The following is a 20,650-nucleotide window of genomic DNA, read 5'->3' as shown; positions in this document are numbered from 1 at the left end:
ATAATCTTGTGCTTCTTTTAGAAATTTAAGGCATGATATTTGGCTCCTCTCCTATGCATTTGCTAATGGAAACAAATGCTGCATTTTCCTCATGCTTTATAATGCCTTCTGCCTTCTAATGCCATCCATGCTTATAAAATCTTTAAAAATTCATTATGAGTGTATATGTATGTATCACTGTCTTTTTGTCTTCTGTTTAAAGGCATGATTTAAACTGAGTTGATTTGTAAAGCTTTAAAACACTTTAAATACTTGAGAAGCTAATAGTTTCCTTTAAGTAAACCCTAAGTTGACTGATTTGACATCTACATTTGCCATTTTACATTTGCTTTCTTATTTACCCCAAATCATAATCTTGCAAAACAAATTTTGATAACCTCGGCTGTTATTCAAAATGAATGTTTATACTTTTTCTTGCAAAATAGAAGTTCTTAATGATTAGATAAATTTCCCATTAAACCATGGTCAAAAATATAATCCTTTACTTGGGTTTTTCTCATAAATCAAGTTTCTGCTCCAAGGTTTAGTGCGCAGCCTCTGAACTGATCTGAAGTAAGTGGCCAGATGTTTGGATAAGTCTCAGACACTGAGCTATTTATTCACAACAAAAATCTGAGCATGGGAAATGTGCAAATTAGAAATATACTTTTGGACCAAGATTGTTGAATAAAAACATAATATAATAAATCCTTTAAAATATATTAGCAGTAACTAAAGTCAGAATTTAAAAAGTATTTAAAATTGAAAATTGTAGCACTTATATAGTGGTATCACAATGGAAACATCAAAATTTATTTGCCTGCAAGTGTAAAATCACAGGGTAAATGCAGAGCTAAAGTGTTCCTTCTGAGAAAAATTGAAGAGATGAGCAAACCACAAATGGCCAGAAAAAAAAAAAAAGAAGTATTGCAACAGAAAGAATAGTGCTCACCACATTAAAATGCTGATAGGAAGTGAATATTTATCAGAATACATGAGGCTTAGTGCACCTCAACACAGCTCCAAACTGTACAGTTTATAGAAGCACAAAGAAGGTTAACTGAGCAAACTGTATCTTGGAAAACTTATTATCTTTATCTTGAAAAAAGCCAGAATGAGCAAGTATAAGAACTATGGGGAGGAAAGGAAAAATTTAAAGAAGAAAACCTTTTCTAATTACCTCCTGTCCTAACAGAGATTACAAAAAATGTATATTTTGTGTTTGCCAGCTATGAGAAAAATGGTAGAATAATGAGAGAAAGATCATCAAAGCTCCAGTGTAATTAGATTCTTCAATAAGCATTTAGCTAAAGAGCAAAAATAGATAGATAGATAGATAGATAGATAGATAGATAGAGGGATGATTGTTAGATAGATAGATACATGGACAAACAGGTAAAACAGGAAATGGAGGACACAGGAGAGCAAAAACCCAGAAAAGAATATGAATAAATCCTATATAACATCTTGTTATCATTGGAGTGACCATCTCATCACCTTTGCTGGTGGAGGTGAACTAATCTGGAGAGCCAAAATCCCATCATATTCAAGGTCCTATCCACTCTCAAGGGGAGGAGATCACACAAGATATATGCATTAGGGTTTGGAAATCTCGTGGGCCACCTTAGAATTCTGCCTACCACAGTTTACCCTATGGGCCCACAATTGTCCTCTCTCTAAAATGCAAAATACAGTCATCTCTTTCCAAGTTTCTCAAAAATATAATTCCATTATAGCATCAGCTCAAAGTTCAAAGTCTCATTACATGCAACCAGATCTCATTATTTTGTCAGTATAAAGTCCAAAATCCAAATCAGATCCAGGTAGAGATGAAGTTCCTGGCTGTAATCTATTAAGTGCAGCTGATAGAGCACAATCCTCTCTCTGTAGAACTTTGAATCTATAGAGACAAGTCATCTGTCTCAAAGTGCCAAAATAAATAATGATGGAAAGGCATAGGACAACAATTATGGGCATTATAATTCAAAAAGGGAAGAATGAAAGGTAAAAAAATGAATCAGGAAACCACAACAGTTATGAAATCCAGCCAACAGAAAGTTGGCTCTTTCTAAATTAGGTTTTAAGGCCTGGGAATCAAGTTTCTTTAGCTCTTGATCTTTTGCGTTGTCCTTCTTTTTGCATAAAAGGTAGAATGTGTTTCCAGTAAAACGTACGGTCCGACAGCCTCTTGCATTTTGTACTCTGTCTTTCACTCCAAGCTGACAGTTGTTCTGCTGATAATGATTTTCTCAAGAACTTGTGTCTTACATGTATTTTGAGATTTTTTCCATTAGAGAAAATCCATACCCACAAATCGCTGTAAGGTAATCCTTTCTTGAAAATTAGTTGGCCTTATATGCTTTGGTTTATTTTTGGGTTCTCTATTTTGTTCCACTGGCCTATGTGTCTATTTTTTTGCAGTACTAGACTGTTTGGGTTATTATAGCTTTATAGTATATAATATGGTATACACCTTAAATATATACATTTTTAATTAAAAACAACTGAAAATCAATGCAGTGTGGAATCCTGGGTTGGATCCTGGACTAGGAAAAGGACATCCTTCGGATATCTGGTAAAATTAAAATAAAGTCTGTAATTTAGTTAATTAAAAAAAAAGGGGGGGGAGAGATGGGGCACCTGGCTGGCTCAGTCAGTAGGGCATGTGACTCTTCATCTGGGATCATGAGTTGGAGCCCCACATTGGGCATAGAGATTACTTGAGATTAAAAAAGAGAGAGAGATGATCTTTTCTCTACCTTTGCCTCCTGCTGTGATGGCTGAGAGAAAATTTTCTTCATCTTCCTAGAAGTCCTTGGGTCTGGTTGAGAAGTTTTACCCTTAATGTCTTGAAAGGGCACTTTGCGTGACTAAATGCACTGAAGTTTTGAATTTAGTTACAGCAAAAAGTTCAATGACACACTCGGTTTTTTTGTTTGTTATGTTTGTTTTTCCTGTGCCCCTTTGGGCAGCCATATCTGACCACTTAACATCTTCTATCAAACCGGAGGCTGAGACTTTTCAAAATCACCCAGTCCTTGTTCTTTTTTGTTTAATGGTTCTTTCATAAGTTTATGTCTGTAGTCTCACCATTTATTGTGAGCAAAGAAATCATGCATCTTCAACACTTTATTTGGAAATCCTTCAACTAATTATGTAAGTTCTTTGGTTGCAAATTCTGCCTTCCAGAAGGCAAACCGTATTACTTTTGTTTGAAACTGTCAATTATATTTTAAAGATACTTAAGCAATAAGAAAAATGCATGGTTTATATATTCCTACATGTTTATCACTTTGCTGCACTTCATTTCTTTATCTAGATCAAATATTGGTCTGATACCTTTTCTGTTCCTATCCCTGTTTGTAGTGTAGGTCTTCTCTTGAGCAAACTTGCGAGATTTGTATGCTTAAGATATCTTTACCTTTGTATTTGAAATATATTGCCTATAAGTATAGGACACAAGTTGCCCATGGCTTTGTTTTCTTTTTCCAGTCAATACTTTAATTATGTTGTTCCACTGTTTTCTCCCTTGTTTTGTTTCTGAGAATTCTGATTTGATTCTTTGTTTCTGTGTATGCAGTATGTCTTTATTCTCTGGCTACTTTTAAGATACCTTCTTCATCATCGTTTTAAACAATTTGATTATGATTTACCTAGATGTAGTTTTTTCATCTTTTTTTTTGTGTGTTTGGGTTTCATTAATATTCTTAGATCTTTGAATTTATAGTTCTCACCAATTTGGAAAATTCTCAGGTGCTATTACTTCAAATATTTATATGTCTTCCTTTCTCAGGGCTATCCTTCAAGGACTCCAATTATGTTCGCAGTATTTAAGAACATTTTAATATTTCAGTCTGCTTAAACATTTCCCAAAGTATACTAGTACTTTATTACTTTCAGACTATTTTTTTCTACTTTCAGTTCCAAGTTTGATACTTTCTCTTCTTTTGTCTTCAGGTTTACTAATTGAACTTCTTTCCTTCCATGTCTAATTTGCTACCAATAATTTTAAGTGCATTTGTCATCTCAGACATTGTATTTTTCATCCCTAGAATTTTAATTTGGTTATTTTTAAAATATCTTCTGCTTCCTTACTTAACATACTAAATCTGTATTTCTCTACCATCTTAAACCTATTCAGTATAGTTACAGTAACTTTTAATATCCTTGTTTACTAATTCTGTGTTATTTCTGGTTCTATTTCTATTAATTGACTTTTTTATCCTCACTATGGATTTTATCTTCAAGCCTGTTTGTATGCAGCTAATATTTTATTAGATGCCAAAAATCGTGAACTATATTTTGTTAGGGTCTGAATATTTTTATACCCCTATAAATTTTCTTGAATTTGTTATAGGACTCAATTAAATTATTTGGAAACAATTTGAAAGGTCAGAAGCTGACTTTTATGGTTGGTTTGGAAGGACCAGAATAAACTTTAATTCAGAGCATGCGGTGAACAGAAAAATGAAACTTAAATGTTACCTTTCATTCACTGGGGTCATCTGATACAGGACATTACTTGTCTCCTTGACTCCCTAAGCCATTCAAATGTATGTAATGGGGCATAATGACATTTTGGGTCTTGTGGTGTCAGTAACAGTTCAGAACTTGTAATCAGTACCTTTCAAAGTATGTGAAAATTTTCCTTTCCTCAGTGAACACTTACACATATAAATGGCCTTAAATTCCTCTGGTAAAACATTAAAGAAATCCTTACCTTATATATTTGCTATAACATTGCAAGCATGGTCTTTTCTCAAGTGGACACTGCTACTCTTTTGAATCAAGGATCTTTGAGTCTGAGAATTGGCTTGAATCTGGAACTAGGTAAAGAATGGTGTATTTCTCACTATGGTGGCTAACGTCACCCTTTGTCATCTGTTCCTGTCATTTTTATTATATAGAAAAAATGGCAGAATTATGCTACTTCAAGTACATATACATTATTTTAAATTTCCTAAGTGTAAACATATAAAAAAATACTAAATTGAATTTTTAAATTTAATATCATAGTCTAAGTTTTAAGATGATAGATTATGTTATCACCACAAAACAGCTTCAGTATAAGATCTTGGCACAAGGAGGACTGGAAAAGAGCTGTGTAATCACTATTCATCTGATTACTAAAATACTCTATGATATAGAACAGTATTTTTATTAGCTAATTAGTTGAGTATGATATTTTAACATTCTCATTACTTCTTAGTCAGTGGAAATAGGATGCCAAGAAGAGAATTATAAAAAGTTACCTTATATATCCAAAAGGTTAAACACATTAGTACATATATTAAATTTTGTTTAGTTTGTCTTTACAAAAAAAAAGTGTATTAATTTTTATGTTTCAACTAAAATCTTCTTTCTCCCTTTCCAACTATGTCACTTGTCTTGTATTATAAAACTTCCAAACATTACCTCAAGTCCAGCTTAATAAGTAGGACACCTAAAGGAACATTATTAAAGAAGAAAATCTTACCACCATTAGCAAATTGTCAACTTCTGACAATATAGAGAAATAAATCAGTCTTACAGATTTTAGGCATAAGCATGGATTTAGGTGTAATTCAGAATCAAAATCATATGTTAGATTTATTTGTCAGTGTATATTTATTAGGAAAATTTTAATAAACATTTTTAAAGGTTAAATTTAGACCCTTTGCATGAAAAGGTATTCATATGCGAAAACCCTTGATTTTCCTTTTATGTCATAATTAACTGTCCAAATTCTAGAGGAAAAAATAGTATACAATGAATAATAAAATAATCTAGATTGCAAACAAAATAATCTGACAGTGTACTTTTGTAGAAACACAGTTGACTATATCTAAAGTTGATTTCCTTCATGAAAAAAAATGTTTCAATAGTGCCAAGTATTTTAAAGCGTTAAGGCATACCTCATTTTATTGTGCTTTGCAGATACTGAGTATTTTTTACAAATTGATGGTTTGTGGCAACCCTGCATGGAGCAAATCTGTTGGTGCCATTTTCCCACCAGCATTTGCTCACTTTGCATGTCTGTGTCACAGTTTGGTAGTTCTCACAATATATCAAATTTCTTCCTTATTATTACATTTGTTATATTGATTTGTGATTACTTATTATGACTTGCTGAAAGTTCAATTGATGTAAATTAGGATTTTTGTCAATAAACTTTTTTAAATTAAGGTATGTGCCTTGTTTTTTTTCAGAAACGATGCTATCGCACATTTAACAATCTATAGTATAGTGGAAACATAACTTTGTATGCACTGGGAAACCAGAAAATTCATTTGACTCATTTTATTGTGATGTTCGTTTTATTGCAGTGATCTGGTTTGCCTGTTATGTGTTTGTTTTTGTTTTTTTTTCCCAATAAGTTTGAATACAGAAGATTATGCCAGGCTCCTTGCTAGTTTATACAGTCAGACCTGTGGTACTTGGTGCACACACAGGTCTTATATTTTGTTCATGCTCTTTGCTCTAAGAGCAGCTATATGTATATGTCACTATGTTGTCAATATTTAATAAGACACCATGCAGGTAGTTGAAAATATTTGTGTTTTAATTGATCTAATTTTGTTGTACCCGAGATATTTTAATGGAAGTTTTTTAGTAACGTTAGAAACAAGCTATAACATTCTTCTTATAGTGAAAAAGTGAAAGATATATAGTATGTGATAGTAGTTTTATTATACATGTTTATTAAATTTGTTCAAATAAGTAGAATTTAGAATTCATTATTTTATGTGCCTTCAAAGCTATTTCAGTTTCTAATTAAAATTGAGCTTTTGGTTTTTCTTCTTTTTCAAGTTTGATTATCTTCATTTCTTAAGGCCCTTAAAATTTGTTATTGAAAATGAAAGAAATGGTGCTATATATTGCATGGTAATAATTAGTTCCCTTTTTTTAAACCGAAGTTTGTAATACACTGACTGAAAATTTCTGCTTCCACAGTAGTTCATAAGAAAATGCTTTTGAAGAAATCCATTTATTCTCTCCTTACCATTTGCCTAAAGACAGAGAAATTTCTACATAGATCAAAGGAATGATTGTAGCTGTTTCACTTGTCTGTGAGCTATGACAATTTCTACACATTAACACATTCAGTTTTTCCGGTTATTGTTATTGAATCCTTCGCATACTAGGCCTTAAGTGATTTTTGAGTTGATGTACATGCTAAACTGTAAATTGTATGATTGACCATTGTGGAATTTGTAATAATGTAGCTCATTTAATAAGTATTGTATTATCATATAAAGACCTATTTTATTTTACTTTTATCATTAATAGAGCCTACTTTAACACTATACCCAGGTATCTATAGCATTGATAGTATTAGAAATATAACTCCCGTTATATTCTAACGTTTAGGATTATTCAGATGGTCATTTCAAATATACAGTGCTACCATAATTGCAGTAAATTTGCTGGTGAATATCAAGCATCCAGTTTCCTGGAATAAATACTCATATAAAATTTTTATGATGATACATATAGGTATAAATTTATAATGTTAGTGTTGAAAATTATGAATTAGGAGAGGATATCATTGCTGATTACATAATGATATATTTCTGGCTCTTGAACTACTCAGGAAATCTTGATATGCTGAAAATATACATTAATGTATTTATTAAATATAAGCAAATAATTAAGTTATTCTGTATAGTTTATATAGACAATATTATTTTAGTACATGGTTATTTTTATACCATAACAAAGTTAAATATAGTGAAAAATACTGTACAAATACCCGAATGTATGTTAATATTATACATTTATTTTAACATATTAGGTAGTGATATTTCATTACTGTTGGCCAAAAACAGTGGATTTCTTACATGGCAAAATTATTAAGAAGTCTTTCTTGAATTAACCCCCTAGAAGATATAAATGTTTCTAAGTATATTATGATAACCCACCCATTTTTGTGAGAGGTATTGTATTTTATAAACACTTGACAGAAAACTCATTTTATAGAAACACAAGATAATTTTTATAATCCCCTCTTGCCAAATTCACAATTTTATCCACAAATATTTCTGAATGAAATTGCTTTATAACCTTTCTATGACAGCCCTGGCAGCCCTTCTGATTTATGCGATTCGGAGTATACCATGTAAAAAATATTATAATGACTTTAGTTGTATTGGTCATTCCTGTTTGACTTTTCCACAAAGTAGCCCCCCTGGTAAGTGTTTCATTTCTAACCCTTAGGAAGAATTTGCACTGGGGGCAAAGAAACTCATTACTTTATAGCATACCTGTCCTAGTATATGAGTACCTAACAGAATACTAGCTTGCATTTTTTTTCCCTCCAGGTCCCTATACACCAATGATTTGATGTTACCACACTATTTATCCAGTGGACATCACCTGCTGTAGCATCAAGCATCAGTGGTCAAAGTTGTTGCAACAAATTCCATAAAGAAAGGCCATCAGCGTTGATTCCGGACAGTAAAACAAAACAAAACAAAACAAAAAAACAAAGGAAAATACATGAATTTTAATTTTTTTTTCCTTCAACTTAACTTCTTAATATCATCTTACATATACCTCAACCACTGCCCTTTCCCAAACTGCACAAAAACACTGGGCCTGGAAGTCTTTTTTCTCCCTAAGCATTTTTCAGAAATTTTTGTTTTTACTGTGGTTGTCATTTATTGGCTGTTTGGTTTGTTGTTCCTGGAATTAGTGTTTACCTCTTTTATGATTTATCTTCAGTCGATTAGAACTATGGAGCCACAAACCTATCCTAATTCATAATCTTGGCAGATACTCTCTGGCAACACTAAAATGGGTTATTTAAAACATCTACTGTGAGATTCTGCTTGCATAGCTGATTCAGCAAATTCCTGTGCAGTCTAAACCCAGTTGTTCATTGACTTTACAACTACCAGTTTAGTAGGCAGCATTTTCATGGCCACTAATTCAGTGACCATCCATGCATCTGCTTTTCAACCTTCAAGATACCTTTTTTTTCTATTTATTCACCACTTTTCCTCTCTTCCGCCCCCCAAGTTTATATGTTCAAATAGTCATTTTAATGGAGTTTAGGGTAACATGATATAATGAGTACATTTAATCTGTCATCTTTTATCAGAAGTCAGCAGTGTATTTTATGTATAGGGAGAGAAACAACTATTTTTTTGGGAAGTATTAGAAGAGAAAATTTGTTTTGCCTTTGAAATGATGTAAATGCATATCTTAAAGCCAGGAATGAAAATCCAACATGCAATAAATATTTTTAAATCAAAGGCAACAGGAGGATTTAAAAATATAGTGGTACTTACTGAGGTGAGCATGCTTTTATTACTCCACTGAATGCTCCATGCTTATTAATATTTTTATCATGGAATTCTTCTTATTTAGTTTGCACTAGAATTGATTTCTCATTCAGGCTGTCGCAGTACACAAAATCCATTCACATCTTGTTATGAATCTGTCAAATTAACACTTTTTAAATAGAGCACAGGGTGCAGGATGGTGAGCTGAGGTTCATTAAGATACCATAAGAGAACTTGAATGGAGAAGTTTATCACTCACAGGTCCTGAAGGAAGTACCTGGCATGCCTCAAGGGGCCACACAAGAAGGTCAAGGCAGGGTGCGGGCAAAGGTAGAGGCAGGATCTGGGCTACATGACTTTTAGGGTATGTGAGTGGAAGTGATTTGCAGTTCCCGAGATAGGGCCAGACTGGGAAATTCAAACCTAAAGAGCAAGTTTTGATAAGCTCCTCTGGGATCTTCTCTAGAGTGTCCGAAAGGGGAAGGCACTGAGAGTCAGGGGAGACTGTTGATCTCAAGGGCTGTTGGGGAAGTCTTATCAAGAATTTACATTTCCATGGACGGAACTGGAGGGGATTATGCAAAGTGAAATAAGTCAAGCAGAGAAAGACAGTTATCATAAGGTTTCACTTATATGTGGAACATAAGGAATAATGCAGAGGACCATAGGGGAAGGGAGGGAAAACTGAAAGGGAAGAAATCAGAGAGGGAGACAAACCATGAGAGACTGGACTCCAGGTAACAAACTGAGGGTTACAGAAGGAAGGGAGCGGGGGGATGGGATAACCAGGTGATGGGTACTAAGGAGGGCACGTGTTGTGAAGAGCACTGGGTATTATACCCAGCTAATGAATCATTGAACATTGCATCAAAAAACTAATGATGTACTATATGTTGGCTAATTGAACTTAAATAATAAAGAAAAAAGAGGAAAAAGAAGTTACATTTTCTTGTGACTGTGGGTTGCTGTCTAGGCGACTGTGGGTGGCTGACTGTGGGTTGCTGTGTGAGGGGCTGGTTTAAGTTTAAGGTCTCTGCAGGCTGCTGGGTCAAACAAAATAGATGCTGAGGCATCAGTACCATGGAGTAGTTTAGCTAAACTCTGCATTCACCTTTAGCTAGAAGAAGCAGTGACTGCTACTTTTGTCTAAGAAAAGCCTAGGAATTGTCACCCTCTGTGAATCTGTGGGATGAAAGCTGTTTCCCACTTACTTCAGTCATTTCTTAATCAGAAATATTTAAATTCTGTAATTCTTACAGAAGTCTAATCCTAGGTTTGACTGATAATTTATTACATTACATCATAATAAATGAAAACTTCATGTATTTAGAAACAGCTGTTTGGTTTGTGATTTATAAAAGACAAGAGCTTAAGTGAGACTTTTTGATCAGTTTAAAACTGTTTTAAAGGAACACTTTCCTAAAAAATAATACAATGCAATTAAAACATGTTTGTAGAGAATTTCTAATATTAGAGTTTACTGTATTTTCTTAGAGTTTTTTCAAAATTAAAAAATATTTATTTATAGGTATTTGTGATTATTCTTTACAGTGATTTTTTTTTTTTCTTTCAAATTAGGTCAGTGGTGGAAGGAGGAAAGACAATTTTCACCCCCATCACAAAAATACAATTATAATGGGGTCAGATGAAAAGTTAGTAAGAGATGTCCCAGTTTCTTGGTTAAGTAAATTGGTTCTTTATACAATAGTACAATATTCCTTAGAGGATTCATCAACAAAGAAAGATAGCTCTCCTTTTTGGGATTTTCTCTTTACCATTTGTAAAGTCGCATTTCCTGTCAACCAGCAAGAGATTCCAATAGTGATTGTTTTGTCACTCAAAAAAATGAAATTTCTGAAACTATGTAGCAACACATAGCCACAGGGCTATTGTAGCAAATTAAAGCCATTTCTGTTCAAGTGCAAGTATACCCCATTATTCAATAACAAATAAGCTTTATAATCAAATGGGAATATCCTTTTAAAATAGTTTGTTACTTCATATATTTTTGTTTTTCATTAAAGTGACTGAATCATTTTATTCTATCTTGAGTTTCATATTTCAGAAATAATTCATGAAAATTTGTATTAAGGTAATTTAATGTTTAAATAGTTTTCTTCTTAGTAACAATGCAAATAATATTTAAATAATTTATTTAACTAATTTAAGTATTAATAAAATTCACTTAAATCATTATAATTATAGAAAATGAGTTCCTAGTAAAATAATAAACACATTATCCATGCAGATGAAGTTATTCAATTCAGTCTACTTTAACACCAACATTGAGATGCAAACTCTGTAGATTTGTCTGATAGTAGACTAAATTATTTTTCTTGACAAGAATCTACTTATATGAATATATAAGGAGCCCAGCAGAAAAGAGTTCATTCTCTGAGAAGAATATCTTTAATAAAATTTGGCCTCATATTTTATCATAGTTTTTTTTTTAATTTAAATTTTTTATTGTTATGTTAATCCCCATACATTACATCATTAGTTTTAGATATAGTGTTCCATGATTCATTGTTTGTGCATAACACCCAGTGCTCCATGCAGAACGTGCCCTCCTCAATACCCATCACCAGGCTAACCCATCCTCCCAACCCCCTCCCCTCTAGAACCCTCAGTTTGTTTTTCAGAGTCCATTGTCTCTCATGGTTCTTCTCCCCCTCCGATTTCCCCCCCTTCATTCTTCCCCTCCTGCTACATTCTTCTTCTTCTTTTTTTCTTTCTTAACATATATTGCATTATTTGTTTCAGAGGTACAGATCTGAGATTCAACAGTCTTGCGTAGTTTTTTAAAGTAGATATTTTTCTTGACTAGGTCCCATTTTTATAACAATAAGAAATCAGAGGAGAAACTAAGATATATGTGTCAAAATAAGAATGCCATGGCAAATGGAAGGAAATGCATCCTCCCCACTTTACAAAACACACCATATCTAACACACCATTTGTTTTTCTAACAAAAAATGGTATCTATGAGAAGTCATACTCTGCATTGACAGAGTAAGCAATAGTGATAAAGAATTAGGATCCTATTTGAATAATATGTCCATAGAAGTGACCAGAAATTTTTATGAAAAGACAAGGCATCCGATGAGAACCGAAAGTTGGAAAAGGGTGGTGTTCAAGGGAAAAATGCAAGAAAATGTAATTGAGATAAGAAATAATTAATAAGCATCATAGTAACACTCTATTTTAAACACTGGCCTGGAGGTGACTGAGGGGTTTACATATCTATATGTCTCTATCTGTATCTGTTTCTGTATCTATATCTCTCATCTGGTATTCTTGAACATCAGTTCCATGGAGCATGTTTTTACCATTTTATTTTATTTTTTTAAAGATTTATTTATTTATTTGAGAGAAAGAGAGCATGAGAGGGAGAGGGAGAGAGAAGCTTGAGCAGGCTCCATGCTGAGCACGGAGCTTGACTTAGGGCTGGATCTCAGGACCATGAGATCACAACCTGAGCCGAAACCAAGAGTTGGACACCTAACCAAATGCGCCACCCAGGTGCCCCTCTACCATTTTAAAGAAGAAGAAATTAAAGCATAGAAAATTTAAGTGATTTATTTAAAATTGCAAAATTAGTAATTTCAGTGTCTAGAGTTAGAATTGATTGTTTCTAGTCTGATTCCAAAACCAGTGCTTGTTCTCTACAGAAACTTAGGTTTCCTCATTGGTGCTTCTGGTGCTACTGGTGATAAAGGAGCATTGAAGATTAGTGAACAAATTAGTTGGGGTAGAAGGCACTGTGTAAACTAAATTATTTTTCAAAATATTAAAACCTGCACTTGCCAAACCAAAATGGGGAGGGTATTAACCCTATCACATTGACACTCTATGTGATTCGCCTTTGCATCATGGTTAGTGAAATCTATTTCCTCAGCTCTGGATGTTAGTCTTATTCATGTGATTTGTATTGCTCCATAAGATGTTAGGGTATTATGCTAAGCGAAATAAGTCAATCAGAGAAAGACAAGTATCATATGATGTCACTGATATTAGGAATTCTTAATCTCAGGAAACAAACTGAGGGTTGCTGGAGTGGTGGGGGCTGGGAGGGATGGGGTGGCTGGTTGATAGACATTGGGGAGGGTATGTGCTATGGTGAGCACTGTGAATTGTGTAAGACTGATGAATCACAGACCTGTACCTCTGAAACAAATAATACATTATATGGTAAAAAAAAAAAAAAAAAATGAAGGGGAAATCGGAGGGGGAGGGGAGAGGGATGGGGGGATGGGTTAGCCTGGTGATGGGTATTAAGGAGGGCATGTATTGAATGGAGCACTGGGTGTTATACGCAAACAATGAATCATGGAACACTACAACAAAAACTAATGATGTAATGTATAGTGACTAACATAACGTAATAAAATAAAATTAAAAAAAAGATGTTAACAGTGGTTATGCAATCAGAAGTTTGAAATGTATTTGTGCAGTTGGCTCTGTGCTCTTGTAAATCTGCTGCTGTCACGTGAAGAAATGGTCCAGATAACCCATTGATTGAAGGAGGATGAGACATTGGAGCAGACGCAGACTTTGGAGCCAAGCCAAGCTGAGCCCAGCCTTTATTGATCAATCCCCAGCCGATTTTCAGACAAATGAGGGAGAATAAATGTTTATTATTTCAAATAGTTGAGTTTTAAGATGGTTTGTTTAAACAGAATTTTTGTGGAAATAGCTAATAAACACAGTCAACAGCAACATACTTTAACTATAGAATCTCCACTTTAATACTTGAGTATATTAGAATTCCAAGAATTTTTTCTCAAAATAAGTTACTCCTCCTTAAAGAGATATAAAACCACTGTTTTATATTATGCCATCTTTAAATTCATTGATACATCATGAAAATGTTAACATCACATTTTTTGCATATTTCGTTCTGATCTGTATTCCTCTAAATGCTGTAGAAGCTATATATAACTGACTCATAATCAGTCAGTCAAAACATTGTATAGACATTTTAGTAATCTGTCCACTTAAATCTGCAATCATTTGAACTACAAAAAATTTGGAGATTTTATGAGTAGAGAAGCAAATTTTGCCTCATTACTTTCCTAAAAAAGTAGTTTAGAAAGAATGTGAGGGAACTGAAATATGCAAAAGAATCCCATATTTATTAATCAAAAGGTGCATCATCATTAACATAAATGAGCACCTGAAACCAAACACAGCCAAATTTGCATGGAACTATGTGACTAGACATACTATATTCTTAGTTCCGGAAATAGAAACAGACATTTAAAGCATAAAAATTATTCACAAATTTTTTTTTTTTTTTTTTTTTGGAGTTTTGTAGCCCTTTATTAGCACACAAATTTTTCTATTCCCTCTTCTTAAGTTCTGAAATATTTATTTATCTGTGTGTGTGTGTGTGTGTGTGTCACTGCAGCATTATAACACTTTAATATCAAATGAACACTTTCATTGAATGCAATGTAAACAAGAGTAATATCTCAAAATAAACAACTATTACTATAATATATTCAACTATTTACTAAAACAATCCAAAAACTTGTTATCTCCTAGCTTCTGACTAGTTAGCAAAGACATGTACAATTTCCTCTAGAATATGTTTATACCCGAAAATCCATCAAGTCTTTTTTCTCTTACATAAATTTATTAGTAATTATCTTTAGAAAAAGAGTTTCTGCTTTCTCATAATTTGCCTGATATAGTCAAGGTTATGCTTGATTTTAATAATGAATATCTGAACACTGCCGGAATCCACACTTTGGTTAAATAGACATCAAGGGATCTGGCATTCTTTGAATTAGTATATTTGCTAAGTTCATTTCCATTTTTTATTAACAGCATTTATATGGCCCTTCTTAAGACCTAGGTTTTTTTTTTTAATTACTTGCAAATATTAGCTTATTTAATTAATGTGGTCTTCCTAACAACCCTATGAGTAAAAGAGTAGAACTAATTCAGTGAATTCCAAAAACTACACAGGACAAAATAACACCAGAAGCAACTCCAATTTAGCACTCTGAGTTAGATCAAAGTCAACAACCTTTTTCAGTAATTCTCATACAAGTGAATATTTTAGGCTTTATAGGCCACAAAGTCTCTGTGGCAGTTAAAGTCATGTCTGCTAACGTTGTGCTAAAACAGCCATAGATAACATGGAATAAGTGGGCATTGCTCCAATAAAACTTGCTTTACAAAATGAGGTAATGGGCTGGGTGGAGCCAGTGGGTCATAATTCCGTGTCTCCTAACTTGGATGGTAAGCACAGAATATGATTCTGGTCCTACGAAAGTGTGAAGGAAACCACTAACGCTTGGCACTGAACGCTCCAAACGTTGTTTCCTTGAGGCATTCTACTTTTGGCGGAACTAAAAGCATTCCATGCTCATTAAAAAAAAAAAAAAAAAGAAAAAGGAACTGTGATAAAAGAGAAAGCAAAATAGTACATGGTACCATAGTTAAATATAATGGAGTCATATCATTCTGTAATTTATATGTAAAGCCAAAACAAGCACTTTTTTTTCATTTGCAATAGATGAAAGGGACTCAAAGAAATGAAAGTTCATTTTGAAGATTTTTTATTTATTTATTTGACAGAGACACAGCTAGAGAGGGAACACAAGCAGGGGGAGTGGGAGAGGGAGAAGCAGGCTTCCCGCTGAGCAGGGAGCCCAATGCGGGGCTCGATCCCAGTTCCCTGGGACCATGACCTGAGCCGAAGGCAGACGCTTAACCGACTGAGCCACCCAGGCGCCCCGAAAGTTCATTTTGAAAAGAGGTGGTAGTTAGTTATATAAATTTATATATTTATAGTTATATTAAATCATTTCCACAGATTGTACCTGTAATTGTAGACAATTATTTTTTCAGGATCTTTTCTGGGCTTTGACAAAATAGTTGATAAAAGTGAAAAGATCACAACAAATCTTTTTCTAATCTTGAATTTTGAAAATACAGTAACTCAGAAACACTAACAGCAGGATAGTAGCACTACTTTTACATATGAAAGAGATAACATTTAGTCTCCCTATTGATGAGAAATTTAAGACTTCTGGTATATTTGGCTAGCAGAGAGGAATTGAACAGCATGGCCCTGGTAGAAAGAATTAAATACATCAGTATACTTATTATGCCAAGCAAATGGAACAATTTACAGATTGGGAGCAGTGCAAAGTGTTGTCATTCTGGGCAAGAGCAACATCTATCATCTTATACAGAAATAGAACATTCTGTTCAGAGTGTTCCAGCCTTGGCTCTCAGTTTCTAAGATAAATCTCAACCCAGAACAAGTCAGTGATAGGATTTCAGCAGAGAGCATAATAGGGGCTTGACAATGCAGTGATTAGTTAATTAACCTGAGTACTCAGAGACCAATCCATATGACAGAATGTAGGGAAAACAAACTGGATATGCAAATGTTTCCTATATTTGAAGTGATTCACGTTATAAAATAACCCTGACAATTTGCATATTGAAAGTAATAAATGTACATATTCCCTAAATATGGTATTTTAATTCTTAGTACTTTGAGTCAGATTGTTAACAAAGAGTCATATAATCCAATTTATTTGTGGAAAATGAAAAAAAGAATAGATTCTTCACATTACTCAATAACTTATGTATGACCAAGTGACAGATTCCTTTAGGCTTTCATTAAACGTTAATGTAATTAACAAAGACACTCTTGGATTGCTTTACAATTAATTGTTTACATGTCTATATCCCTTGAAAGAACTAGAGCTACTTGAAAATACAAATTGTATCCGTTGGAATTTGTATACCTAATACCATAGTTGGCATAGCATATGTATTCAGTATTCATCAAGTAATTGTAAAATTACTTCAATTGAATATAATTTTTTGTTGTTGTTTTGGAAATGATACAGTAGTATATATATGGGAAACACTCTTTTTCTACCCCTTCTGGTTCCAAGTTAGTTGCAAAGGTTTATATGTCTTGGAATTTTTAGTTTAAAGTAGCAGTTGAGAAGCACTGTCGTAACATTTTCTATGAAACCAAGTAAAAGATCAACTCACTAATCCTAGATATTCAGATATATAAACTATGAAATTTCAAAACCAAGAAAGAATTTCTACTATCCATATGATAAAAATTAAATCAAAATATTCTTATCTAGGCTTTCTCTCAAGTCAAAATAGTGTTTGGTTTTAAAACATTAATTCATTGGGAAAAAAACAAAAACAAAAACTGCTCTAAAAGTCAGAGACCCAGTGTTGTAGGTTTGAGTAAATAGTTCTCTGAAATAGATGCATGAACCACAAAATGCACAGGCAGATCACCCAATATACTAGTGTAAATATTAGAGAAAAAATTGTGTTGAGTTTAATGTATATTTTAGTAAATAAAAGATTTCAGATGTTTCTTTTTAATACCAGAAGCGTCACCCCTTTTTTAAGTGTAAGCATATATAAGATAAGTGAGAACAGTGACTTTTCATTCACTGATTTACAGATAATCAGTTTTGGTGGTGGCATCATTCAAAATGTGGTTCCAGCAGAGGACCTGAACAGACATTTTTCCAAAGAGAACATACAAATAGCCAATAGGTACATGAAAATAGTGCTTAACATCACTAATCATCAGGAAAATTCAACTCAAAACCACAATGAGCTATCACCTCACGACTATTAGATGGCTCTTATAAGAAGACAAAAGATATGTGCTATGGTGAGTGCTGTGAATTGTGTAAGACTGTTGAATCACAGACCTGTACATTTGAAACAAATAATACATTATATGTTAAAAAAAAAAGAAGAAGAAGAAGAAGATAGCAGGAAGGGAAAAATGAAGGGGGGGAAATCGGAGGAGATGAACCATGAGAGACTATGGACTCAGAAACAAACTGAGGTTTCTAGAGGGGAGGGGGTGGGGGGATGGGTTAGCCTGGCGATGGGTATTAAAGAGGGCACGTACTGCATGGAGCACTGGGTGTTATACGCTAACAATGAATCATGGAACACTACATCAAAAACTAATGATGTAATGAATGGTGATTAACATAACATAATTAAAAAAAAGACAAAAGGTAACAAATGTTGGGGAGAATGGAGAAAAGGGAACCATAGTGCACTGTAGGTCAGAATGCACATTCAGACAACCAAGGTGGAAGATAGTTTAGAGATTCCTTGAAAAATTATTCAGCCATAAAAAGAAGAAAATCCAGGGGCACCTGGATGGTGCAATTAAGTGACTGACTTTTGGCTTCAACTCAGGTCCTGATCTGAGTCCTGAGATCGAGCCCCCCGTTGGGCTCCCAGCTCTGTGCAGAGTCTGCTTCAGGTTCTCTCTCCATCTCCTTCTGCCCCTCCCACCCCAGGCTCTCTCTCTCAAATAAAAATAGATAAATCTTTAAAAAGAAGAAGAAAATCCTGCCATTTGCGGCAATATGGATGGACCTTGAGGGCATTACCAGTGAAATAAGTCAGAGAAAGACAAATACTGCATGATCTCACTAATATGTGAATTCTGAAAACTCTAAACTCCTAGAAAGAGTGGATTGGTGATTGCCAGGGGCTAGAGGATTGGGAAAATCAGGAGATAATGGTCAAAGAGTACACACTACCTTTTATAAGATGAATAAGTTCTATTTAATGTATAGCATGATGACTATTGTTAATATATACTTAAAATCTTAAATACTTACGTATACTTAATACTTAAAATCTAAAATACTTAACAATCTTAAAAATCTCATCACACACACACAGGTCATTATGTGAGGTGATGGTAATCATTTCACAATATATATGTGTATCAGATTACCTTAAATTACACAGTATTATGTGTCAGTTATATCTTAATAAAGCTGAGGGTAAAAGTCACCAGAATAGGATACAGAGGAAATGTATAATGTCATGATGTAATTTCAGTAATTTTTTTAATCCCTAAATTTGGTAGGTCGTCTAATGGCCTTAGTTTGCTCACAATCAAGGTAGATGCAGGTATGCAAATAAATAAATTACATAAAGTCATAATGTGTGTTAGAAAAGACATCGGCAGAAATCAAAATTTTGTTAAAAGCAAGCAAAACAATTTTTTTTGCATTTTATGACCTTTTATAAAGTTTTTTCATAGGCAATATAAAGATGTGAAATGAGTATGGGCTATAAGTAATGGACCAGAGTGTGATTTCACCACTTACTATATATATATAAACTTGGGCATATTGTATTATATTACTTAAATATCTTTCAGCCTGCCATTGCTATTTGTGAAAAAAGGAAAAAAAAAAATTGTCTTGCTTCATTATGACACATTATTTAGGAAATGTATCAAAAGATATGTACAGGCTTATTAAAATGGTAATCACTATAAGTTTTAAAATATTTTATTGATGCTATTCATACGAAAAATGTAAGGTGGATATCATCAAGATCACACAGGTTAATGACACAGTGCAAGTTATGACTCAAAAATCCTGAAAATACTCCAGTGCTAGAGGAAAAGTGAAAGTTATTTGGACAGAAAAAAATATACATGAGATAAGTCAAGCTGTTAAAATAATAGTAAATATCAGGTGGAGGCAGGCACTTGGTGGGCAGGCCTGTTGGGGGCGGGTCTGCATGGGCCTCGCAGCTGCCTGCCCTCCCTGAGGACAGAGGTCATAGAAGGAGCACGCTGCTGTAGCTTGGAGGTCTGACTCCTGGGCTGCAGCCCTGGCCTCCTGCCCTCTGGAAGGGAAAGAGCGAATCCTATCTGTGACCTATGATAGCCATGAAACTCCAAGCAGTGCAGAGCTGGTGCATATGATCCCAGGGATCCTCAGGAGCATGGATTGATCTTGCCAAATGGAGACATTAACTGGAACTGCCCATGAGAGTGGCCCCAGTGCGGAATGGCCAGTGGCCCCTGTGAGGAACAGTTCAAGTGGGCCTTTTCCTACTTGCACTATAGCACAGAGAATGTCAAGCCATCGGACGGTGTAGACCAATTTTGGGCCATGCAGGAATGCATGCAGAAATACCCCAACCTCTATCTTCAGAAGGAGGACGAGGAGGAGAAGCCAGTAGAACATTTATAACAGACAGCTCCCACTGAGGCCCCTGCAACCAAAGAAGAGCAGGGGTCAAGCGAATGAGGACCTCAAGGCATTGGGTTCCAGTACTTCTGCTTCAGAATGATATGAACCTTTTGCAAAATGCCTTTTGGTCATTCTCTGATAAGTCTCTTCCCGCTATTCTGTGCACCATAATGTACAAAATAACTTATTTTGATGATCAAGGTCCTTGGTCCTTTGACATATATACTGGAAAAAATGTATGTGTGTCTTACATAAACCTGTCAGCAAATGTAGCTGTCACTGTTGAATTCTCTTCTCAGATTACTCTGAACTTTGAAATAATGTGCTGACTATGCTCAGCAACCAAAAATCATTATCTGGGAATGAGTGAGC

At 34.1% G+C, this 20,650-nt stretch overlaps 1 pseudogene; it reads left to right on the top strand.

Moving 5' to 3' along the window:
* Window positions 1–4,727: 4,727 nt before the first annotated feature.
* LOC116631385 lies at window positions 4,728–20,335 on the top strand (annotated as a pseudogene).
* Window positions 20,336–20,650: the final 315 nt, after the last annotated feature.

The sequence above is a fragment of the Phoca vitulina genome, unplaced genomic scaffold (genome assembly GCF_004348235.1).
Source record: "Phoca vitulina isolate PV1807 unplaced genomic scaffold, GSC_HSeal_1.0 scaffold5, whole genome shotgun sequence".
NCBI lineage: Eukaryota > Metazoa > Chordata > Mammalia > Carnivora > Phocidae > Phoca > Phoca vitulina.
The sequence above is the reverse complement of the archived record's forward strand: the minus strand, read 5'-3'. Positions and strand labels throughout refer to the sequence as shown.